The sequence below is a fragment of the Saimiri boliviensis genome, chromosome 9 (assembly GCF_048565385.1).
Source record: "Saimiri boliviensis isolate mSaiBol1 chromosome 9, mSaiBol1.pri, whole genome shotgun sequence".
NCBI classification, from domain to species: domain Eukaryota; kingdom Metazoa; phylum Chordata; class Mammalia; order Primates; family Cebidae; genus Saimiri; species Saimiri boliviensis.
This window is the reverse complement of record NC_133457.1, coordinates 47,213,523-47,239,863: the sequence shown is the minus strand read 5'-3', so window position 1 is coordinate 47,239,863 and position 26,341 is coordinate 47,213,523. Positions and strand designations below refer to the sequence as shown.

Here is a 26,341-nt window from a genome sequence, read left to right as displayed (position 1 = left end):
CGCTAGGAGGCAGAGAATTTAGCAGTGAACAAAACAGACTCAGCTTCTGCTTTCTCCTGGGGGAGAAAGGTGATGAGCAAATAGGTAGTTAAGAATTATGTTAAATGCAGCCGGGCGTGGTGGTCACACCTGTAATCCAAGCACTTTGGAGACCAAGGCGGGCAGATCACCTGAGGTCGAGAGTTCACGACCAGCCTGACCAACATGGTGAAACCCTGTCTTTAAAAAAGAAAAGAAAAGAAAAGAAAAAAAGAATTATGTTAAATGCTAGGAGAAAAAAAAGTCACCTCTCAGCTGGGGTAATGGGGATTCAGCCCAACTCTGTTGCCAATGCCCTGCCTTTTAATTTTGAATTAATTACAGACTCATAAACAGTGCAGAGAGGTCTCATACATTCATCACCCAGCTTATCTCATGAGTGGCACCTTACATAATTACAGTACTTTATCCCAACCAGGAAACCAATGTGAGCACAATTCACTTCACATAGGTATCACCCACTTTTACATGAACTACTACCATTATTTATTATTATGTTTCGAATCTCACTCTGTCACCCAGGCTGAAGTGCAGTGGCGTCATCTCGGCTCACTGCAACCTCCGCCTCCCAGGTTCAAGCAATTTTCATGTGTCAGCCTCCTGAGTAGGTGAAACTACAGGTGTGTGCCAACACACCTGGTTGCTTTTTGTATTTTTAGTAGAGACAGGGGTTTCACCATGTTGCCCAGGCTGGTCTCAAACTCCTGGCCTCAAATGATCCACTCTCCTCAGCCTCCCAAAGTGCTGGGATTCCAGGCATGAGCCACTGCACCCAGCTGTACTATTATTTTCTGTGGCATATTTCTGTGTATAATTCTATGCAAGGCCCCTGCTTTTTACTACTATATTACATAATTCCAACTTGAACTATCTCTAGCATGCACCCCAAGTAGCCCTGAAAGCAGTAACATTTAGGGACAGTTCGTGGCCCAGGTCATACGACGAGAAGGTGTGGACCTTGATCACCTTCTCTGGGGCCTCTCATACTCTGCACTAAACTGCTTGTCAAAGTCAAGACTTCAACTTTCCCCCTTACAAGGAAAGACACATGAATTCTGTGTCTGCATTTTTCCCAATTTTCTTGAAACAAAATCCAGGAGACCGCTCAAAATTCCCAATATAACTGCCCACATGAGAGAACTCTCAAAATAGAAGCAGGAAAAAACAAAAACAAAAAGCTTTCTCTTAAACAACTGACAAGTTTCTTCCTTTCCTGTAAAAAGAACTGTAATACCATTGATTTATTCAGTAAAATATGTACTAAGTTCCTCCTGGCTTCCAAGTACTGGGGTGCAAAGATGAACAGGCACAGTTCATACCCTCTGTGAGCTGTGATCACAGGCTGGCGCTGGACAGTCACCTAGAATGTCTACTCAAAGTCCTATGTCCACTTTTAAATGATACTATATAGTTGGCTCCCAGAATTTTTCAATCAACAACCCAATGTGATGACTAAAGGGGAAAAATGATGAGATATAATGCAAAGACTGGTAGAAGGTGAGGACAAGGTGAGACAGCCCCACCCTGCTTCCCTGGGCACTGGGCTGGCAGAGGGCATCCAGCTGCATGTGATTCCCCTCACAGGTCCCGACTCAACCCTCAAGACTCCTCATTTTTCCTCCTGTTCTTCAGGCCAGGTTTCTTATTTTCCACTCCTGTTTTGTTAAATCTAAGCGTATATTTGGTGGTTTTGTTGTTCTTGTTGTTTGTTTTTGAGATGGAGTGTCGGTCTGTGCCCAGGCTGGAGTTTAGTGGTGCAATCTCGGCTCACTGCAACCTCTGCCTCCCAGGCTCAAGTGGTTCTCGTGCCTCAGCCTCCCAAGTAGCTGGGACTACAGCGTGCACCACCATACCTAGGTAACTTTTCGTATTTTTAGTAGAGACGGGGTTTCACCATGTTAGCCTGGCTGGTCTCGAACTCCTGACCTCAGGTGATCTGCCCACCTCGGCCCCCCAAAGTGCTGGGATTACAGACATGAGCCACTGTGCCTGGCCCTAAGTGTATATTGTGTATGGATTTTTGTAAACTCATAAACCTACTTCAAATCCTTTTTGGAAAGAAGTGGGCTATAAATATTTAAAATGGAGTTTCAGAAAAGATACCACAGTTATTTAAACACACCTAGGCACTGTTTTCTGGCCATCAACTAAGAGGGCATCTGAGTGTCTGCTTAGATTGCCTCATTTCCTGCTTATTCCTCCTTGGGGCCTTCCTGACATCGTAGTTCTCAAAGTGTGAAGGGTGGGACAGAGGGGAAGGGATGTGTGCACGCAGGTGAAAAACAAATTGTTTTTTGTGTCAAGATAAATCCTGAAAGCCAAACACAGTAAACATCCTGCTTTGTGGGAGAGACCTATCTCCCACAGTCAACTGCCCGGCCTGAAATACCAAGACATGTCCCGGGATCAATGGCACCTCAGTAAACTGTCCCCATCCTGTTTCGCAGGCTCCAGCTCGTGCATAGGGAAGGAAGCTAACCCCCCTGGGATGTGCGGGTCTCGTTACATGCGTCTGCGCTGGGCAGCTCCCCAGAGCCACTGCAGCAGAGAAGCCAGACAGCAAGCACTCAGGCCGAAGAGAAGAAACTCAAATGGCTTTTCCCCCAATTAGAGCCAACAGAGCCAATTCACGAAGTTCTGCTGTATAACACGTGATCGATAAAACAGAGTGTCCCAAGGTGTCAAAGAGAGAGAAATGTAAACATAGTCACAATATATTTTTCTTTCAACATTTATTTAGTGCCTATGATGTGCAAGGAGCTATTTTAAGTCCTAGGGATACAGCAATGAAAAATACAGTTTCTACTGTCTTATAATTCATGTTCTAGTGGAAGCAGCAGACCAAAAAAAAAAAAAAACCCCAGAACATACGTCAGATGGTGACAAATGCTGTAAAAAAGTATTAGACAGGCTAAGGGGATATGGGTTAACTTACTACATAGAATATTCAGGGAAAGGATGTGCTGAAATAAGACCTGGAGACAGTGGGTGCTAGGCAGGTGGAAGAGAACACCAAATGCCTGGAGCTGGAGCACGCTTGCTGCGTCACAAAAGCAGCAAGGAGGCCAGAGCGGCTTACCCAGGAGCGAAGCGCAGGACATGAGGCCAGAGAGATAAGGGAGGAGCCCAGGGGGTCTTGTAGACTGAAATTCAACAGACTGGCTCTCTCACTCCAAATGCATTGGGAAGGGGAATATCATGACACATCTTACCAGGGTAGCTCTGGCTGTTGTGTTGAGAGCAGACTGGGGTAGGGGGTCGGTTATAAGCGGGGAAATCAGCTAAGAGGCAATATAAAAATAAGACAAGAGAGGATGTTAGTTTGGCTGAGAGTGCTAATACTGCAGGTGGTAAGAACTGAGAACGTTCTGGATAGATTTTTTTTGAATTTTTTTCTAATATAGCCAAATCACCATTCTCATAGCTAAAAATAATTAACAATAATTATGATATCCAATACCCAGTCAATATTCAAATAACCCTGGATCATGTCATAATTATTTTCTGGATGCCTGGATCCATATCCAAACATGGTACCTATATTGCAAGTGATTGACATTTATTTCTTTTTTTTTTTTTTGAGACGGAGTTTTGCTCTTGTTACCCAGGCTGGAGTGTAATGGTGCGATCTCGGCTCACCGCAACCTCCGCCTCCTGGGTTCAGGCAATTCTCCTGCCTCAGCCTCCTGAGTAGCTGGGATTATAGGCACACGCCACCACGCCCAGCTAATTTTTTGTATTTTTAATAGAGACGAGGTTTCACCATGTTGACCAGGATGGTCTCGATCTCTTGACCTCGTGATCCACCTGCCTCGGCCTCCCAAAGTGCTGGGATTACAGGCTTGAGCCATCGCGCCCGGCGACATTTATCTCTTAAATCTCTTTTAATCTGTAGGCTTCTCCTCTACTGTTTTTTAAAATTTGTTTTTTTGTAAAATCTGAGTCATCTGTTCTGTACACACAATCTGGATTTTTCTGACTGTGTCCTCCTGGGTTCTTTTAACACGTTTCTCTGTTCTCTGTATTAACCAAAAATTGCTTAGTCTGAGTTGCCTGTGAGACACATCAGAAGAGATGGTGAGTAGGCACATGCACATCTGGGATCCAGGGGAGAAGTCTAGGCTGGGCTAGAAATGAGGACCTACAGAGAGAGTTGAAAGCCGCAGTTCCGAGGAAATGAGTGTAGACGAGGAGAGGAATGTTCTAAGGCCTGAGCCCTGGCCACTCTTGTGTCTCCAGCTGGGGAGGTAAGGAGACACCAGGAAAGAAGATGAGGTGTACGTCCAGCGAGATCAGAGAACAAATTTAGGACAGTGACCTCTGAAGCCAAGAAAACAAGATACTTAAGGAATTTAGGGGAGGGATCAACTGTGTGAGTGTGGTCTGCAGGCTCAGTGTGATAAGCACTGAAAGCTGACCATTTTTCTTGGCAAAATGGATGTCACCGGTGCCGTTGGTAAGAGCTGTTCCGGTAGACTAGCGACAAGGCTGACTGGAGAGGGTTCAGGAGCAGGTGAGATGAGAGGAATTAGGAAATAAAGACAACTCTGCAAGGCAGAGCAGGGAAACAAGGCAGCAAGTGCTGAAGAATGAGGCGTGGAGGGAAGATGTGCTACAGTTTCCAACATGGCATTCATCACAGTGTATTACCCCAGGAAATGCTAACATCACGGGTAAACTGTCTCTTTAGATACCACATGTAAATATGCACTTTATTCATTTTAAAAAGGAAAGATTTCCCTCCTTATCCCCAAGAACCAGTTTTTGCTCCCTTGCAAGCAATACCGCTTTTAGCACACGAAAATGCATGTGCTAAATGAACCAAAATGTTCCAAGAGACGAATCCAGCTGTCTGACTCTTCCAACTTTTATTAACGTAAAGAGTTCTTTTGATGGGTAAGAGAAATATTTTCAGGTACGGTGTAGACACTAGAGATGGGTCAGGGAAAACAGAGCTTTCAGATAAATACATGGTCCCAAACAAAATCCTGCCATGTGGGCCTATATCTCTATATTCTAACAGTCACACAGGAGCATCACACCTCAGGATCGTCTCCATGCGGAGATGGGGGCTGGGGAATTCCAGGATAACTCCCTTCAGAAATAGTTGGATGCAGTGAATTAAGAGCCTACCATTTAGAGTCAAGAAAATCTAGCGTGAATCCCACTTTTGCCGCTTCCTGGTTGTGACCTTAGGCCACTATAATCTCTTTTAGCCTCAGCTGCTTTAGTTATAAAATGAGATAAAGGTAGTTCCAAATATAATTGCCCCCTACTTTTTTTTTTTTTTTTTTTTTTTTTTTGCCTGTTTTCTCTCTTCTTGGAGATCTAGCTTTCCTTCAATGTAATTTGAGTAGGGTTGACTCCACCCCTGGTACCTGAAGTAGACAGATGACCCAGGGATGGCCAGAGTGCTTTAGTTACCAGCAAAAGGTCTTGACTATGACCAGGTTCTTGGCATTTTGAGCAAAGAATTGGGCAAAATGCACAAAAGAAGCAATGAAAGCACAGATTTTTTAAATGAAAGCACACTCCACAGCATGGGAGCAGGATGGAGCAAGGGTCTCAAGAGTGCTGGTTATAGAATTTTCTGGGGTTTAAACAACCTCTAGAGGTTTTCCATTGGTTACTTGGTTACATCCTATGTAAATGAAGTAGTGGCCCATGACCGGTCTGATCGATTGCAGAAAGCAACCAATCAACGGCTGAAGTTACAAAATTATACCCCTATGCAAATGAAGACTAGGTCCACGACCAGTCTGATTGGTTGCAGGAGGGGACCAGAGTACTTTCCATTTTTCATCTGCCATGAAGAAAAAGCAGGTGGGGTGCAAAGGAAGTAGCCTCTGATCCTTTTGTTACTTGGGCATGGAAAGTCGGGGTTTTCCTTTTGAGTCTGTTCTACAAAGTCAGTGTGAATCGGCCTTAGGTTCCCTGCTTCCAGACCCTATTCTCCCACCTCACTTATGCCTGGTTACGTTGACTGGACCGAGAATGACCATGTGACCTGAGCTAGGTCAATCGGGGACTTCCTCCTGATTGGTGGCACTACGAAGTGCTTGGTTACCACTATGAAGACACAGCTTTATGTTTTTTTTTAAAAAAATCACTATAAGAAAAATACAGAACTGTGGGTGGCATCTTTGTCACCATGCAGAGAAAGTCTTTCTAAGAATGAAGTTTATTCAGAAGAAAGCATAGCCGAGACACTGAGCAGAGAGACTGAGTCCTGCTATCTGCTGAACTCCTGGTTCCAGCCACACCTGAAGCTTGACACATACATAGCTCAGCTTGTCAGACACATGAGTCAGTAGGTGCTCCTCCTTTTCGTTGTCACAGAAGCCAATTTATCCAAGTTTCCATCATCTACAACTGTAAAGGCTGTGACTAATATTCTATTTCACTGCCAGATATTAAAAATGCTTTTAAGTTCTAGGAAGTGTCTTTCTCTGAATGAACACTCAGTAAACTGGCCTGATGCTTAGTCTGTTATGTACCCAGTGCTATGCTGGCCATCAAGTATAGATAGGCAAGTAAACTAAAAGGTATCATGTAAAATTAGCCGCTTATGTATTAGGATGTGTCAACAGAGATAACTTAAAGGGAAGCAGGGGCTGTGTTATCCTAAGGAGATTGCCAGGCCTGAAAGGGAGGCCAGGTAATTCTAAATAGAGGCAGCAACAAATATAAAAGCATGGAGTTGTGTCTGAAGAGATAATCAGCGCATAGCTGAGAATGCAAACGCAAATGTCTGCAGGGACCAAGCAGGTAACAGAAATGAGGGAAACGTATCAGTTATAAGGCAACAAATGGCAAGGACTCTTGGTTTCAATCACGGAAGACTGGAGAGAGCTGGGGATGGCAGCAAATGGGTGACAGCAAGGCCCAGCAGCACCGAATATAGTTTGTCCCTACCATCCACTCTCACCTTCTGCCTTTAGTAAGAGGAGGGTTTTAGCTATTCCCATGGTCACGTAGATGAGGACCACACTTCCCCGGCTTCTTGTGCAGTCAGACGTGGCCATTCTGTACATTCTGACCAATAGGATGCAAGAGGAAATGATATATGTAACTTCCAGGTTGGATCATGAAGAAAGGGATCCTCCACTTCTCCATCCTACTGAAGCTGGAGCAGACAGGATGGGGGGAAACGAAGCAGTATCTTGGACCAGAAGATGGAACCCACCGCAGAGAACAGGGAGAAAGAAGACAGAAGTAGGCGGTGTCTCTGACACCATGGAGCTATCGTATCTGCCCTGGGCAGTTAGTGCTTTGACTGTCACATGAGAGAAAAACAAGTTTCTACCTTGTTTAAGTCACTTGTTTTGGTTTTTGTTACAACCGTCATACGTGCATCTTGACCAACACTCTCACATGCAGAGGGCTGCCACTTCTTGGTGCCTAAGGATTACTGCCATGAGGAACTGTGGGCTCAGATTGTGCATTTGTCCAATTTTCCAACAGATTATGGAAATCTAGATTTTCTTATATCTGACATTTACATACTGGCAACTAATTCTGATTTTTAACACTGGATAGGCCAACACAACTGGTCTGGGGCCCAGTATCATTTCTAGTCCACAGGCCTCTCCAAAACAAAGACTTCATTGGAACAAGTAACATAACTTAGGGTAATAGAGTCCTTTGAGTTTGGGAAACACGACACAGTTCCTGCCAACTTTCATTTCCCTCAAATATAGTCCCATTCCCTGGAGAATAAGCCACATGTGGTGGCACACACCTGTAATCCCAGCTACTTGGGAGGTTGAGGCAGGAGGATCACCTGAGCCTAGCAGTTTGAGTCTGGCCTGGGTAATATAGTGAGACCCTGAAGAAAGAAAAGAAAAGAAAGAAGAAAAAGAGAAAGAAGAGAAAGAAAGACAGAGAAAGAAAGAGGGAGGGAAGGGAAGGGGAGGTGAGGGGAGGGGAAGATGGAAGGGAAGGGAAGACGAAAGGGAAGAGAAGAGAAGAGGGAAGGGAAGATAGAAGGGAAGGGAAGACTGAAGAAGGGAGGGAGGGAGGGAATCCGTGGAGAATGGACTGACAAAACCTGTAAGTTAGCAGCAGCAATCACCGTGTGCCTTACTTGCCCACAGCCTCACCCTGTAGGGCCTCCCTGGACACCAGTGGACTTTACCAGGATTAAACTCTGTTCCTTTCTCCTCCTCCCTTTCTCTCCTTTTCAAGATTAAAAAATGTCTCAGGGCTGGGTGTGGTGGAGCACCCCTGTAGTTCCACCTCGGAAGCTGAGGTGGGAGGGTTGCTTGAGCCCAGGAACTCAAGACCAGCCTGGGCAACATGGCGAGACCCCCATCGCCACACAAAAAAAAATAGTAAGTTAGCCAAGCATGGTGGCCTGTGCCTGTAGTCCCAGCTACTCGGTAGGTCAAGGCAAGAGGATTTCTTGGACCAAGGAGTTCAAGGATGCAGGGCACCACGATTGCTCCTGTGCACTCCAGCCTGGGTGACAGAGTGAGACTCCATCTCAAAAACAAACAAAAACAAAGTGTCAGGAGACAGGGCTAGGTATTAGTATCACGGAGCAGAAACTGGCAGGTGGAAAAGGCATCCCTCAGTTTGAAATGGAAGGTCTGGCAGCCTCACCAAACGAGTCCATCCAGACAAACAGCTCTGTGGAGGAGTCGGCGGGGCGGCATAAAGGAAGATGCAGAAGGTGCGACATCCAGGGCTCAATTTGTGGGACCCGCTGACGGCTCAGGTTACAAGTAACAACCAAGGAGGCATCAGCGTTGCACGGGGCCCCACTGATACTCCCCTCCGAAGAACAGAGACCTGGTGTGGCACAGCCTCAGCGAGCCCAGCTCTCTCCTCTGGATTCAGGTAAAGCACCCACGCACGGTCCACGGTCAGCCACAGGCAAGGACGCTAATTGCCGGCCGAGCAGTGCCAGCATCAAGGTATTGCTCACACAGGTTCAAACCACTTGCTACCCTCTCGAGTGAAAATAAACATCAGGGAAATAGCCACGGCATTGCTGCTGCACAGTGAAAAAAATACAAACAATCAAGTGACAGGAAAAGAAGTTCCTGTTTATAAGGCCCGCTGCCCTCTCGGGAGCTGCTTCTGGTTTGGTGAGAAACCTTTGTTCCGTGGTGCCCTCGCTTAACTAAGATACACAGTTTGGAGGGAGGAACTAGAGAGAGTTTCCCTGCACAGCAGAGGGAGAAGGATTTGGAGAGGAGGCAGATGAGTAATCCAGGAGGGAAGGGAGATAAAACAGAAGGGGGAGGAGAACAGAGAGGAGGCAGGTCTACATTCTCAAGAGCGGTCATTGGCCACCACCTAAAACCAACCCACCACTGGGGACCAGTGAAGTTGTGTGGCAAATCTTCAGCTGAGCCCAGCTCTCTCCTCTGGATTCAGGTAAAGCACCCACACACGGTCCATGTTCAGCCACAGGCAACGACTCAAATTTCAGCCAAGCAGTACCAGCATCAAGGTATTGCTCATAGAGGTTCAAACCACTTGCTACCCTCTCAAGTCAAAAAAAAAAAAACACCAAAAAAACCCCACAACAACCAAACAGATATGGCCGACAGCAAAGGGTAAAGGAGGTGGGTGAGAAGGCAGAAGAGGGGAACAGAACGCAGGGTCTTTGGGAATTAAATGAAGTACACAGGAGTAGTGGCTCACACCTGTAATCCCAGTACTTTGGGAGGCTGAGGCAGGCAGATCACTTGAGGCCAGGAGTTCAAGACGAGCCAGCAAACCCCATCTCTACTAAAAACACAAAAATTAGCTGGGCATGGTGGTGCACACCTGTAATTCCAGCTACTCTGGAGGCTGAGACACAAGAATTGCTTGAACCCTAGAGGCAGAGGTTGCAGTGGGCCGAGGTCACACCACTGCACTCCAGCCTGGGTGACAGAGCAAGACTCTGTCCCAGAAAAAATTAAAATAAGTACATGGGAGACCTTTGAGCTCCTCACACAGAGATTCTGAGCAATTTTGCCAAAACCTTTGAGGGATGGAGAGGCCCCATGCCATTTGGATACTATCATCTCCCCAGAACAAGAGTTATGAGTTGGTACAATGTGCCAGTGCTTAACAATTTACATGCATTTGTATTTGATTCTTACAATATCTTTTTTTTTTTTTTGAGACAGAGTTTCGCTCTTGTTACCCAGGCTGGAGTGCAATGGCGCGATCTCGGCTCACCGCAACCTCCGCCTCCTGGGTTCAGGCAATTCTCCTGCCTCAGCCTCCTGAGTAGCTGGGATTACAGGCACGTGCCACCATGCCCAGCTAATTTTTGTATTTTTAGTAGAGACGGGGTTTCACCATGTTGACCAGGACGGTCTCGATCTCTTGACCTCGTGATCCACCCGCCTCAGCCTCCCAAAGTTCTGGGATTACAGGCTTGAGCCATCGCGCCCAGCTTCTTTCAATATCTTAAGAAGTGGGTATTATGAGACATATTTTACAGATGCTTTAACATGTTAAATATTTTGCTTAAGATCACAAAGCTAATAGCAGCAGGGCCAAGATTCAAAGCCAAGCCTGTTTGACTACAAATTCTGTGTCAGTCTGCTCAGAAAAAGATCACATTTACCTTCCAGAAAATTGATTCTGGCCAGGTGTGATGGCTCAAACCTGTAATCCTAGCAATTTGGGAGGCTGAGATGGGTAGACTGCTTGAGCTCAGGAGTTCGAAACCAGCCTGAGTAACATGGCCAAACACTGTCTCCTCAAAAAAAAAAAACACTCAAGTTATCCAGGTGTGGTGGTGCACACCTGTAGTCCCAGCTACTTGGGAGGTTGAGGTAGGATTGCTTGAGCCTGGGAGGTTGAGGTTGCAGTGAGCCGTGACTGCACCACCGCACTCGAGTCTGGGTGACAGAGTGAGACTCCGTCTTTTAAAAAAGAAAAGTGATCCTGATTACATTCACTAATCTGGGATACACTGACATCCCAAGCCTCCTGATGTATGGTACTAAGAAGGACAAACATCGCTTCAGTGGGATTTCTGCTGACACCACAAAACCTGGACCTACTCACAAGGGAACACATAACACGCCTAACTTGCAGAGCATTCCCCAAACAACTCCCTCAGATCCTTCAAAATTGTCAAGGTCACAAAAGACAAAGACTGAGTATTCTAGACTAATGGCCACTAACGACACATGATGACTAACTATAATTCATGATCTTGGGCTCTATCTTGGACAGGGAAAAGTAGTATGAAGAACATTAATAGGGCAATTTGGTATAATTTGAGAATGACAGTGATACTGTGGTTATGCAGGAGATTATTCTTGTCCTTTAGAGACGCATGCTGAAATAGCAAGAGTATTTATGGACATGATGTCTGCAACCTCCTCTCAAAGGGTTCCATAAAATACTAAGTACATAGACAGGAAGGAGGGAGGATGAAACAGGATATTTACATTTGAGAAATTACAGTAAATGTATGAGGAAGTTCACTATACTGTCCTTACAACTTTTCTTAGTGCCTTGAACTTTTTAAAATAAAAAAAAAAAATTAAAGGAATTCTGACTTTAATTTCTGGCAATGTGACAGACTGGGTATCCTCTAAGTGAAACAAGTATGGAAAAAAATGAAAAAAAAAAAAATTTTTTTTTGAGATAGGGTCTCATCCTGTCGCCCAGGCTGGAGTGCAGTGGCACGATCACTACTCACTGCTGCCTTAACCTCCCAGGCTCAAGCGATCCTCCCACCTCAGCTTCCAAAGGAGCTGGGACCGCAGACATGCTCCACCACGCCTGGCTGATTTTTGTAGTTTTTGTAGAGACAGGGTCTTGCCATGTTGCCCAGGCTGGTCTCAAACTCCTGGACTCAAGTGATTTGTCCATTTAAAAGTGCTGGAATTACAGATGTGAGCCACCACGCCTAGCTAAAACATTTTTAAACATGTTGCTGAGCTGGCACGAAAAGAAAATATCCCAAGAAGCCAAAAATTAAATAAAACAAGAATCCTGGGAGACATCAAATGCCAAAACCAGTTTCCACACTGAGAGTTTGTTAAACCTTGGGAACTCTTGAGCTTCCATCTTTTTAAAAAAACACTTCAAGATGGTTATAATGCATACATCATAAAATTCACCTTTTAAAACTGTACAATTCAGTAATTTTTAGACTATCCAAAGAGGTGTCTAACTACCACAACTATCTAATTTCAGAACTTTTTTTTTTTTTTTTTTTGAGATGGAGTTTCGCTCTTATTACCCAGGCTGGAGTGCAATGGCACGATCTCGGCTCACCGCAACCTCCGCCTCCTGGGTTCAGGCAATTCTCCTGCCTCAGCCTCCTGAGTAGCTGGGATTACTGGCACGCACCACCATGCCCAGCTAATTTTTTGTATTTTTAGTAGAGACGGGGTTTCACCATGTTGACCAGGATGGTCTCGATCTCTTGACCTTGTGATACACCCGTCTCGGCCTCCCAAAGTGCTGGGATTACAGGCTTGAGCCACCGCGCCCGGCCTAATTTCAGAACATTTTTATCACCCCTAAAAGAAACTCCAGACCCATCAGCAATTGTTCTCCATTCCTCCTTCTCCCGGCACACACTAACGCACTCATCTCCTTGCTGTTTCTACAGAGGTGCCTGTTCTGGACATTTCCCATAAATGGAATTTTACAATACATGGCCTTTTGTGTCTGACTTCTTTCACTTAGCATAATGTTTTCAAGGGTCATCAATTCCATAGCATGTATCAATATTTTATTTCTTTGTATTGTCAAATAAGATTCCATTGCATGGGTATTCTTTTCATCCATCCATCCATCAGTTAATGGACAACTGATTTGTATCTACCTTTTGGCTATTATGAATAATGCTGCTATGAGCATCCATGATCTTGAAAAAGTATGTGCGTGTGTGCGTGTACGTGTGTGTGCGTGTACGTGTGTGCGCGCACACGTGCATTTAGAGGTATGACATACACACACACACACATATATATTTGTTCCAATTTCTCCACACCCTTGCCAATACTTGTTATTGTCTTTTTAATGATATCCATCCTTATAGGTGTGAAGCGGTATCTTATCGTGGTTTTAGATTGCATTTCTCTAAAGACTAATGATGTTTAGCATCTTTCCATGTGCTTATTGGCCGTTAGTATATCTTTGGAGAAATATCTACTCAAATCCTTGGTCAAACTTTCACCTAGGTGCAGGATGGTGGGAGACAAAGCAAAGGCCCCATTTAAGGTGAAAACCTAACAGGAAACCACCCATGTAAACCTGGGATCTTAAAAGGCCATCCCTTCAACGTGAGGATGGACAAGAAATTAACTCGGTGTCCAATGGGAGCAGCAGGATTACTTGAGTATCCCAATCTTGGCAATGAGTGGAGGGTGAAAACATCTCCCTTTCAACTTACAGCACACTTATTCTCTCATGTGAGTTGGGGCTGAGTCTATGTAGGCCATAAAGAACAAAGTAGATGTGGAAAAGTTCAAGAATTTCTAGAAATGTGAGAGAACTGAAATTCAAAATCCAAAATTCAACAACAGATTAAACAGCTAAAAAATGAATTATTACAATGAAGTTATAGAAATAACTAAAATGTAGCCCAGGAACCCAGAGTTGAAAATTATCAGTTTAAAAGACATGGAAGATAGAGTCTAAGGATCTAATACATATTTAATTAGAGTTTTACAAGTAGATGAAATAAAATGGGAAAGACAATATTCCCGATATTGTAAGAGATAATGGCTGAGAATTTTCCACTATTGTTGAAAGAGCAGTAATTAGATCTAAGACTCCCAACCAAACCCAAGGATAAATAGAAATCCTTAGCCAGACATATCATAATGAAGTCGTTGTATACAAAGACAAAAAAAATTTAAAGCTAAAGTAGCTAAATTTAAAAAAAACAATGGCAATTTTGACTGCCAATATCAACAACAATCATGGAGACCAGTAAGATAGAAGAATGATACTTTCAAATGCACTGAGACAAAAATAACCGCCAACTTAGAATTCTATTCTAAGTTTAAAAGACATGGAAGATAGAGTCTAAGGATCTAATACATATTTAATTAGAGTTTTACAAGTAGATGAAATAAAATGGGAAAGACAATATTCCCGATATTGTAAGAGATAATGGCTGAGAATTTTCCACTATTGTTGAAAGAGCAGTAATTAGATCTAAGACTCCCAACCAAACCCAAGGATAAATAGAAATCCTTAGCCAGACATATCATAATGAAGTCGTTGTATACAAAGACAAAAAAAATTTAAAGCTAAAGTAGCTAAATTTAAAAAAAACAATGGCAATTTTGACTGCCAATATCAACAACAATCATGGAGACCAGTAAGATAGAAGAATGATACTTTCAAATGCACTGAGACAAAAATAACCGCCAACTTAGAATTCTATAACCTGTATAATTATCTTTCAAGAACGAGGAAGAAAAAGATCTCTAGACAAAAACAGGAGGTGTGAGGTGTAAGAAGGAACAGTGAGTAAGGGTATCAGGCAACTACGTGGGTTGTGAGTAGAGCTAAATTGTTGATGATATAAAACTACAATGCCTAATTTGTAGGTGGAAAAGTAGCTAAAACTAAACGAGAAAGTCCTATAAATTGTGAAGAACGTCATCTGATTTAGAGTTCTGAGGTCTTTGCATTCATTTAGGAGCAGGATAAAAATACAGTTTAATCTTAGCCTGTATAATAAACAGTATGCATGCTGAGACAGCTAGAGAATCTGCTAAAAGAATACAGCGTAACTTCCCAACAAACAAAAGCGGGAAAGAGAAGGAGAAACACAAAAAGGGAAAGTCAATCAGTTCAAAACATGGCAATCCAGGAGGTCATCAACCTAGAAGGGGCAAATTATGGCGCACTCATAAAATAAAATATGATAAAACTGTAAAAGTTCAGGAACAGCAGCTACCTATGTCAATACGGAAAACGCTCAATGATGAACGGAAGAAGCAAGTCAGAGAAGGAAATCCCATGCGTTTCTATATTCTGTAAAGTGCAAAATAAGCCAAGGTAAACAATACTTGGAAAATTCTGAACTTTATAGAATATAGAATGGATATACGCTTAAAGGAAAAAAAAAAAACAGGATAGTGGTTACCTTTACCTCTGCAGAAGAGGGCAGGGGCTATGGGGGGGCCTCTAAAATATGGTAATGTTCTATTTCTTAACCTCAGTGGCTGTGTATGGTTACTTGTTTAATCATGATTTAAATTCTAGGCCAATAGCTTACATCTATTATCTCAGAGCTTTGGGAGGGTAAGAGAGGAGGATTGCTTGAGGCCAGGAGTTTGAGACCAGCCTGGGCAACACAGTGAGACCCTATCTCTACACACACAAAAAATTCTTTAATGAGCCAGGTAGCTTGGTATGGTGGTCCATGCCTGTAATCCCAACATTTTAAGAGGCCGAGGTGGGAGGATTACTTGAGTGTAGGAATCTCAGACCAGCCTGGGTAACATAGTAAGACCCTGTCTCAAAAAAAGAAAAAAAAAAAAATAGCCAGGGATGGTAGTGCAAGCCTATCATCCTAGCTACTCAGGAGGATGAGGCAGGAGGATTGCTTGAGTCCAGGAGTTCAAGTTTAGAGTGAACTATGATCATGCCACTGCACTCCAGCCTGGACAAGAGCAAGATCCTCTCTCTTAAAAAAAAATAAATTGTCTATGAGTTTTAGTATTGTATAATAGTTCACACAAAAAAGTTTTAGTGAAACAAAGAAGGAATCTCAGTTCTGGGACATGCAGAAGACAGCTCCTCATTCTCAGTTACGTAAGTCTGCAGCCTAACCCTTGCGGACTGACCTTTTTCATACCTTGGGATGGAAAGATAAGCGTCGGCTCCCACCTGAGCTCTTCTTCCACAGGTTAGCCACTAAACCAGCCTGGTAGTAACCAGTGACCTAGTTAATGAGCTTTGGTCTTCCACCTTTCACAAAAGCAACCTCATCACATAAAGGGAAGTTTAAAAATCCAACATTAGCCTCCCAGGGAGATCGGAACATTAGTTCATGATGTGAAATGTGAATGAAAAGGAAAACTGCTCAATATTCATGTCACAATTAAAAGGAATCTTAGCCATAATTTCCAAAGTATAAGCTAGTAGAATAGTAAGGCTGGGCGCAATGGCTAAAGCCTGTAATCCCAGCACTTTGGGAGGTGGAGGCAGATGGATCACGAGGTCAAGAGTTCAAAACCAGCCTGGCCAAGATGGTGAAACCCCATCTCTACGAAAAATACGAAAATTAGCTGGGCATTGGAGCAAGCGCCTATAATCCCAGCTACTCGGGAGGCTGAGGCAGGAGAATCGCTTGAACCCGGGCGGCAGAGGTTGCGGTGAGCCGAGATGGCGCCACTATACTCCAGCCTGGGTAACAGAGTGAAACTCCATCTCAAAAGAATAAAAGAATATTAAATACATCTATTATAATCTTTTCAATCATCTCTTTCCCTAAGGAATTTCTGGGCCTGAGAGACCAGAAGAAAGTCAGAGCCTCAATGCACAGACACTTCTCCCCTCTACAACTAAAGTTGAAGGGTGATTAGCTGACAGGTCATCAATATTGTTTACTCCAGGACTGCTGTAAACGGTGTCAGGCAACATAACTGCTTTCTGTCTCTGAAGTGCCTTTATTTGAGAATATCCCTTCAAGCCTGTTCAGTGTTTAGTGCTTCAGACCAACTTTTTCTTCCAAAGTGATATTTGATGCTTTTCAGTTTTTGATTGATGTAGGTTTCTTGTTGCATTTTTTAAAACCCAAAGTTTCTGTCCTACCTGAAGCCCTTTCTGGAAACAAGGCAGGTTATAAATAAACAACAAAGATACTTTTCTCCTGTGAATTCTTCCCCGCCCCCCCACCCCGAAAGCGGCTCCTGTTATAATTAGATTTTGAATAGATGAAGGAAGGGGCAAGATAAGGAATGAGATCAGAGCTTTGCATGTTTTCCAACAAAGATCATTAAACTCAGACCTCTGGAAAACTAATCACCCCATGGCTTTGTAGGACTTCTTTAAATAAAGTGTATAGGAACATAAATCAATGGAAGCTTCCCACTGTACCTACAAAGCTGACATCATTCATAATAGTGTCTAAATCATTCTACTAATCATTTACATAACCTAAATGAGCTCAGCATGTTTAAGGTTCAAATAAGCAGTTCTCTGTCATTTTTTAAATAGCTTTTATGCTTTCTTTAGTTACAGGTATGATCCTAATCCTAACCCTAGTATATACCAGAGCGGCTAAATTCTATGTTCCCCCTCATTGCTGAGTATGTGAAAACTCACTAGAAGCTGATATGACCACTCATTCCAAATACAGCCCAGTCCAAGCAGAATTAATCTATAATATCTAGACCCATTGATTAAAAATAGGGAAGAAATAAGCCTACAGTAACACAAGAAATAAACTAATATTTACTTCTGAGACAGAGATTCCACGTATTTTTGCTCACTTTATCTTCTACTAACATGTGACATCGTCGTTATCTTTCTATGACAGATGAAGTTCAGGAGGTATCAAATCAGTCATAAAGATTACATAGCTCGAAATCAAATGTGTGTCTTAACTGAAATAGGGCAAGTCCTTAGAATGTTTCAGAAGCACCACAAATCACAGGTGGCCCTCCACCTCCAACACAGTGACCCAGGTAGAATCCAGTGAAGTGGATGTAGTAAATACCCATGCGGATCTGCTCACCTCTGCTACACTCCCCTTGCAGTGTGCCTTACTGCTCACTAGAGGCTGGAAAGCCAGACCACACCTCAGGTTCCACACAAGAATGTAGCTTCGGCAGACACACCATCCTAGACTTGGAAGAAGACCGCACCGTGGCCCAAAGGACATGCTTTGGATGCTTCTATCCTCCTGCTGGCAGACACAGCCAAGGAGGGACTTGTTTTTCTGTGGCAGTTGTAGTTGAAATCTCAGCGTCCCATTTCTTGCTTCATAGTGCTGAGAGGCAAGTCAGGGGCAGCCATCTGGTATCATGACTCAGTGACCATCCAGGACCCAGCAGACTGGAGAATGGATCCTGCTTCCTCACCTTCCTGCTGATGGCAGGTCAGTTCCCTGGTATGATGCCAGCAGGTGCTCCTGGAAGCTCAGCCTAGAGCCTGCTCCTCCAACTCTACCAAAAATTGTGGAAGCCAACTAATGATGCATAATAAATCCCTTGAGGCTTCAACTAGCTACAGTAGATTGTCATCTTCAGTTGAACTCTAAGACAATGAATATCCTACTTTCCCATGAAAGGGACACATCACTAGGCTGGCGCCATGAATCTCAGGGGTGGGTACAGAGGATGGACAAGCTATCAGATCGTTTCAGGCTGAACTCTCCAAGGGTGTGGCTGACTCATTCATGTGTTAAGAACTGTTTCCTCTGACGGGCGTGGTGGGTCACGCTTGTAATCCAAGCACTTTGGAGGCCAAAGCAGGCGGATCACTGGAGGTCGGGAGTTCAAGACCAGCCTGACCAACATGGTGAAACACCATCTTTATTTAAAAAAAAAAAAAAAAAAAAAAGAACTGTTTCCTCAAATCATGGCTCAACTAGAAATGGAAAAGAAAGAAAGGAGGGATTCCTCACAACCTGGGACTGGTTTATTATCAGGTGAGCTAACGAATGTGAAAACCCTTTAAACGGTAGAGTGCTCACAGGCACGTGGAGGGGCCAGACAGCCGCCGCGATGGACGTGTTCCCCAGGATCCGGCGCCCTGAGACCACCGTCTTCACGGGCGCCAAGGATCCAACGAGGTGTGCGAGCCGAAGCGCGTGTTCAAGGGCATCCTCAAGCGGTCGCGGGACGAGCAGCGGCTGCACGAGGACGACCAAGTCTCGGATGATGGCAAGACATTGGGCGAGTGTGGCCTCGCCATCAAACAGCACGGCCACAGGCCCCAGCCACCGTGGGGCTGGCCTTCCGGGCAGAAGACACCGCGGAGGCCCTGCCAGTCAAGCCGTTCTCCAGCCTGCCTGGGCTGTCCGACGCGACGAAGCCCCGGGACTCAGGAAGCAGTGCCAGTGAACCAGCCGTGCAGCGAGGGCCCCCAAGAGGCCCATTCCCCCCAGCAAAAGAGATATGGGGGGGCAAAAAGAAAGAAAAGTACGGGCACCTTCCTAGAAACAGCACTACTATAAATCTTAGCAAAAACAAACAAACAAATGGTATTAGCTCGCCGAATTTTAGATGTAACTCTCTCTAGGGGGTGAATAAAGGACCAAATGCCTACAAGGAATAAATGTCTCCTGAATGTCACCTCAAATCTGAAAACGTGAGGTTTTCTCCTACTATGATTTAATATCTTTTGAAGCATATTTTTTCTTTACATGTCTTAAATCCTGTAATTGATCATTTGTTTAAATAAACATAGAAAGGTGCATTTACCACTATATTCGAAGGGCTAGACACAGATTCTGCCACACAGTAAATATTCAACACATTTTTATGACAGTAAACAAGATATGCATTATTGATTTGCACTGTAAAACCCACAGCATTTTATTTTTTATTCTTTTTTTTTTTTTTTTTTTTTTTTTAGAGACAGACACAGTCTCACTCTGTTACTCAGGCAATCCTCCTGCCTCAGCCTCCCGAGTATCTGGGACTACAGCCAGGCACCACCACACTTGGCTAATTTTTAAATTTTTGGTAGAGACATGGTCTTGCTATGTTGCTCAGGGTGGTCTCAAACTCCTGGCCTCAAGCACTCCTCTGGCTTTGGCTTCCCAAAATGCTGGGGTTACAGGTATGAGCCACGATGTCCAACCTTCATAGCATTTAGACTGGGAAAGACCTTGAAGAACTTAAGAATCAATACCAAGACATAACCTGAGACAAAGAAATAGCTGAAAAGTTTCCCTTTCACAACATTAATCTGTGTTATACAAAAGTTCAAGGTAATCTGACAAAGGAAAGGAGACAGCAGCAGTGACTGTAAAAAAAAAAAAAATTATAAAGGTCAACTCGAAAAAAATATAAACGTGAAAATAGGGAAAAAAACTTTAAAAAAAATCACAGCTGGGATAGATTATCCTACAAGATGTTAACATGTAATCTAGAACTACAGGTATTGGCTGGGCACGGTGGCTCACGCCCATAATCCCAGCACTTTGGGAGGTTGAGGTGGGTGGATCACCTGAGGTCAGGAGTTCGAGACCAGCCTGGCCAACATGGTGAAACCCATCTCTAAAAAAAATAATATAATAAAAACAAAACTATCCCAGCACTTTGGGAGGCTGAGGCGGGTGGATCACGAGGTCAAGAAATCGAGACCATCATGGTCAACATGGTGAAACCCCGTCTCTACTAAAAATACAAAAAAATTAGCTGGGCATGGTGGTGCGTGCCTGTAATTCCAGCTACTCAGGAGGCTGAGGCAGGAGAATTGCCTGAACCCAGGAGGCGGAGGTTGTGGTGAGCCGAGATTGCGCCATTGCACTCCAGCCTGGGTAACAAGAGCGAAACTGTCTCAAAAAAAAAAAAAAAAAAAAAAAAAAAAAAAAAAAAAAAAAGAACTACAGGTATTAAAACATGGAAACAAAGAGTAGAACAGACTGGAAAGTGTACAGTTGAACCCAAGCAGATACAAGTAGTAAGTGAAAAACAGAAAGCAATCCAGGTAAGGGAATGTAGAATGAATTTACCAATATGAAATGCTGGGACAACTAAGTAAACATCTAAAAACAAAATTAGAGCCAATTTTATACTTTCTGCTGAAATGTATTTCAATATTAAATATTTTAAAGCACCTAAGAAAAATATAGGTAAAAGATTAAAGTATAGTTCACTATATTTAGCTTTGTTATTGAAATAATACTAAGGATGACACCCAATATGGGGAAAACAATAAGACCGAGAGATGTGAAGATAAACTTTAGATTTTGTAAATAAACTCACTATCGCACTTTGGGAGGCCAAAGCGGGAGGATTGCTTGAGCCCAGGAGTTTGAGAAGAACTCCAAAGTGAGCCACCTGGGCAACAAAGTGAGACCCCCATTTCCACAAAGAATAAAAAAATCAGCCAGGCATGGTGGCACGTGCCTGTAGTCCCAGTTACTCAGGAGGCTAAGGTGAGAGGCTCACCTGAGCCCAGGAGGTCAAGGCTGCAGTGATCTGTATCGTGACACTGCACTCCAGCCTGGGTGACAGAGCAAGACTATCAAAAAAAAAAAAAAAAAAAAAAAAAAAAAAAAAATCACTGTAAATAAAACTAAGGGATGATAAGCTAGAAAAAAAATATTCACAACACAGAAAGAGGGTCAAATTCTCAACATTGGTTCACTGCTGCCAGTGAGCCAGATTCAAGTGATTCTCCAGGTTCAAGCGATTCTCCTGCCTCAGCCTCCTGAGTAGCTGAGACTACAGGCACGTACCACCATGCCTGGCTAATTCTTATATTTTTGGTAAAGATGGGGTTTCACCATGTTGGCCTGGATGGTCTCAATCTCCTGACCTCATGATCCACCTGCCTTGGCCTCCCAAAGTGTTGGGATTACAGGCCTGAGCCACCACACCCGGCCTAAAAATATCTTTAGGTGAATAACAAAACTACTGAACGTCTTTGTAGTTAGACCTATTTGTTGACCTCTTTACCCTTCCCAAATTCCATCGAAATGTCTCCCACTCCCAAATTTTAAAAAATACATAGTAGTGCTGACACCTAGAAAGAGTAGCAACAGTAGTCCAGAGCAGTGAGAACTTCCTGGAAGGCACTTGAGAACTAATGATAAGCAAGGGAGTTCGCAGTCTGCAGCTGTGCAGCAGAAAATAGAGGATCTACCAAAAAAAAGCAAGTCTCCAAGCAGACCCTCAGATAAGCCAAAGATTAGAAGCAGTAACAAGCTGGAGAAGGAATGAGTCAAGGGTAATCTGCTAAGGAGTACATTTAAAGGCTTAGAAACTACAGGTATTAATGACTTACGACCTATGCAACTTAGGACCATTCGACTTTACGACCACAATCGCTAGCCACGACTGCTCCGCATCTGGCAGCGCAAACGTTGCCCAGCTGGGCGTACAACAGTGCGGACCAGCTTCTGGCAGCACTGCCATCTCCGCGTGCACCATTTCAACTGTACATATAGCCTACTCAACTTACGACCAAATCATGTTACGACCGTTCCGCAGTCCCGACCACGGTCTTAAGTCGAGCACTAGCTGTACCAAGTTAATTCTCTTCCCCCTCCCTCCAGTAGCTAATTCTGGAAATAGCCCCCAGGATAAATATTTGAGATTTCCAGATGCTTCAACAAGCAATTTACATACACCATGAGAAAGCCCATGCAGTTCTATTACCCCTAGTTTCCCCTTTGCACCCCTATCAATATTTCCCTTCCTTTGAAAAACCACCAGATGCAGATCACAGAATGTGTTCACTGCCAGGGGTGCAGGGATTCCCACTTAGGCTGATCAGCTCATCTTTGATTACAGACACAGACAACCATTAATCACCAAATGATTGAAGAAACAGCACAGGAGAAGCAAGCAGAAATGGTCTCCCAGTAAACAAAATACACTCAACATCCTTAAAGTGATTCAATAAAAAAGAGATCAGACTAAAAGAAATACTTCAGAATGACTAATTTTGGGGAATTAAAACCATCAAAGCCATAATAAAGCAACAGATGGGTTGAAAGTCAGAGCATACTTACATCTCAATAAAGCTGTTCTTTTTTTTTTTTTTAATCCAGAAAAAACTGGCTGACACAAAGTACATGGCCAGGAATAGGTAAGGAGGAGAGTGTTGTCCTTTGCATGGAATTATATATATCTTGATGAATTATCTGAATATTTAGAAAAATATAAGCTTAAAATCTGGGGTAAAAATTTCAAAGTAACTCCAAACAAAATAGATTTTATAATTTTCAATCACTAGACAAAAAAAAAAAACTAAGGAAAACTAAGAATTCTACCTAATCACAATATTTATAAATGTGTTACATTTCCATATTGGAAGACAAGTTCTCAGACCGGGTATAGAAATAAAATCTAACTATATAATATATATAAAATATGTACTTATAATAAGATGACAAGGAAAGGTAAAAAACAAAAGGAATATCTCCTTTTGGAGGACATGAAATGTTTTGGAATGACAAGTGGCAATTGTACAACACTGTAAATGTCGTAAATGCCACTCAGTTGTTCATTTCAAACTGGTTAATTTCATGTTATACAAATCCCACTCAATTAAAAAATAAAGGGACAAGACCAGGCTTGGTGGCTCATGCCTATAATCCCAGCACTTTGGGAGGCTGAGGTGGGTGGATCATCTGAGGTCAGGAGTTTGAGATCGGCTTGGCCAACATGGTGAAATCCCGTTTCTACTAAAAATACAAAAATTAGCCAGGCGTGGTGGTATGTGCCTGTAATCCCAGCTACTTGGGAGGCTGAGGCAGGAGAATTGCTTGAACCTCGGAGTTGGAGGTTGAAGTGAGCCAAGATGGTGCCATTGCACTCCAGCCTGGGTGACAAGAGTGAAACTCTGTCCCCATCCCCCCCCCAAAAAAATACAAAAAAATAAAAATAGAGGGACAAGCTGGGCACATTAGTGCTCACCTGAAGTCCCAGTTACTTGGGAGGCTGAGGTGGGAGGATTGTCTGAGGTCATTAGTTCAAGGCTGAAGCACACTATGATCTCACCTGTCAATAATCACTGCACTCCAGCCTGGGCAACATAGCAAGACCTGTTCTCTTAAAAAAATAAATAAATAAAAATAAAAATGGAGAAATACAAGATGAAAAGAAATTACCATGATTAGTTTTAAAAGATAAAGAGGCCAGTCAGGCACGGTGGCTCACACCTGTAATCCCAGCACTTTGGGAGGCCGAGGCGGGTAGATCACCTGAGCTCAGGAGTTTGAGACTAGCCTGGCTAACATGGTGAAACCCCATCTCTACTAAACATACAAAAAGAATTAGCTGAGCATGATGACGGGCGACTGTAATCCTAGCTACTAGGGAGGCTGAGGCAGGAGAATCACTTGAACCTGGGAGGCAAAGGTTGCAGTGAGCCGAGATCACATCAACTACATTCCAGCCTGAGTGACAGTGAAACTCTGTCTCAAAAAAAAAAAAAAAAAAAAAATTTTAAAAAAAAAAGATAAAGGGACAAGAAAATAAATAAATGCTACCAAAAAAAAAAAAAAAAAAAAAAAGCTGATTTGACAGGATTAGAATCAGACAAAATGGAACACAGCAAAGGAAACTAAGGTTGATTTTACATATACACATAGCAACAAAATCCCTAGATATGATATTAATAAATCAAATCCAAGAGTAAAAATCATTTAAATTCAATAGTTTATTAGAATAATAAAACTAAGTAGAGGTTATCCTAAGAGTATAAGAATAATTCAACATTAGGTTTCCTAATGCAATTCACTACATTAGCAAATTGAATTAAACAAAACTCATACTGATCACTTCAATAAAAAGCACCCTCCCACCAAAACAATCCTATCTCCTAGCTCCATTCCCATTTATACTGCTCAAATCATTCCTAATTAAAAAGGTTACACAGTTAAACTTCCCTTCCTTAACTCAATAACAGACCCTATAGTTAAAACTGTACTATTATTAGAATATTGGAACTATCCAATTAAAGTTATGAGCCAGCCAAGGATAGCCACATCATCCCAATTATTTGACATCATACTGGCAGTCTTAGCCTATGCAATAATGGAAAAAAGTATAAAAAGAAAATGAAGCCGGGTGCGATGGCTCAAGCCTGTAATCCCAGCACTTTGGGAGGTTGAGGCGGGTGGATCACGAGGTCAAGAGATCGAGACCATCCTGGTCAACATGGTGAAACCCCGTCTCTACTAAAAATACAAGAAATTAGCTGGGCATGGTGGCACGTGCCTGTAATCCCAGCTACTCAGGAAGCTGAGGCAGGAGAATTGCCTGAACCCAGGAGGCGGAGGTTGCGGTGAGCCGAGATCGTGCCATTGCACTCCAGCCTGGGTAACAAGAGCGAAACTCCGTCTCAAAAAAAAAAAAAAAGAGATCGAGACCATCCTGGTCAACATGGTGAAACCTCGTCTCTACTAAAAATACAAAAAATTAGCTGGGCATGGTGACATGTGCCTGTAGTCCCAGCTACTCAAGAGGCTAAGGCAGGAGAATTGCCTGAAGCCAGGAGGCAGAGGTTGCCGTGAGCCGAGATCGTGCCATTGCGCTCCAGCCTGGGCAACAAGAGTGAAATTCCGTCTCAAAAAAAAAGAAAAAAGAAAATGAAAACCACCCATATTCACAGATATTTTACTGACAAAATCAAAAATAAAGTGTGACTCAAGATAGTTACACACAAGACCAAAATTTAAAAATTACCAGCTTTCTTCATAAATCATAATCAGAAATGAGTGAAATCCAATTCATTTTTAACAAATCCCATTTATCAAAAATTGAAAATACTTAAAACTGAGTAAGAAATGCATAAGACTCATCTGAAAACCACTTAGAACTTTAAGAACATAAAATAACCTGAATAAATGAAGAAAGACAACATTCATAGATGGTGAGATTTGGTATCAGAAAGCCAACTCTTCAAATTGGTTTCTAAATATAATGCAATCACAATCCAAGTTGAAATGGAATTTAAGAAACGCTGATTCTAAAAATCACCTTTAGTGTTAGTATAAGTATACAGCGACAGCAAAGAAATAGAAAATTTTGTATGGCTTACCCTGTTAATATTAAAATACATTATAACACTACAATAATTAAAAGGGCCTGGGAATTCACAGAGGAATAGAACAAAATAGGGTTAAGAAATAGTTCTGCATATAATGAAATAAGATATTATTAATAGTGACACAACTGGATATCCACTTGGGTAAAAAAGTAAAATTCTTACCTTATAAACACAAAAAGAACTTCTTAAAATGTAAGAAGGTAAATATTTTTATTTTTTTCTCAGACAGGGTCTGGCTCTGTTTCCCAGGCTGGTGTGCAGTGGCACAATCATGGCTCACTGCAACCTCCAGCTCCTAGGCTCAAGCAATCCTCCCACCTCAGCCTCCCAAGAAGCTGGGACTACAGGTACACACCACCACGCCCAGCTAATTTTTGTGTTTTTTGTAGAGTCGGGGTTTCACCATGTTGACCAGATTAGTCTCAAGCTCCTGAGCTCAAGCCATCCACCTGCCTCAACCTCCCAAAATGCTAGGATTACAAGTGTGAGTCACCACACCCAATCAAGAAATATTTTTTAAAAATTTCTCCTGTATTTTATTCAAGTATTTGTGTAACCTTGGGTCTGGGGCCTGTTTAGCTAAGTAATGGCCAGAAGGCTAAAGGAAGATAACAGTTTAGATTTC

The 26,341-nt window shown here is 42.9% G+C and overlaps 1 protein-coding gene and 1 pseudogene across 1 annotated transcript in view; one reads left to right on the top strand and one right to left on the bottom strand.

Annotated features, from left to right (window-relative positions):
- The window catches only part of CMTM8 (CKLF like MARVEL transmembrane domain containing 8), a 135,132-nt gene that overhangs the window by 94,878 nt on the left and 13,913 nt on the right, over positions 1-26,341 (bottom strand). The gene's annotated exons all lie outside the window — the stretch shown is intronic.
- On the top strand, positions 18,708-19,224 carry LOC120363000 (elongin-B pseudogene; annotated as a pseudogene).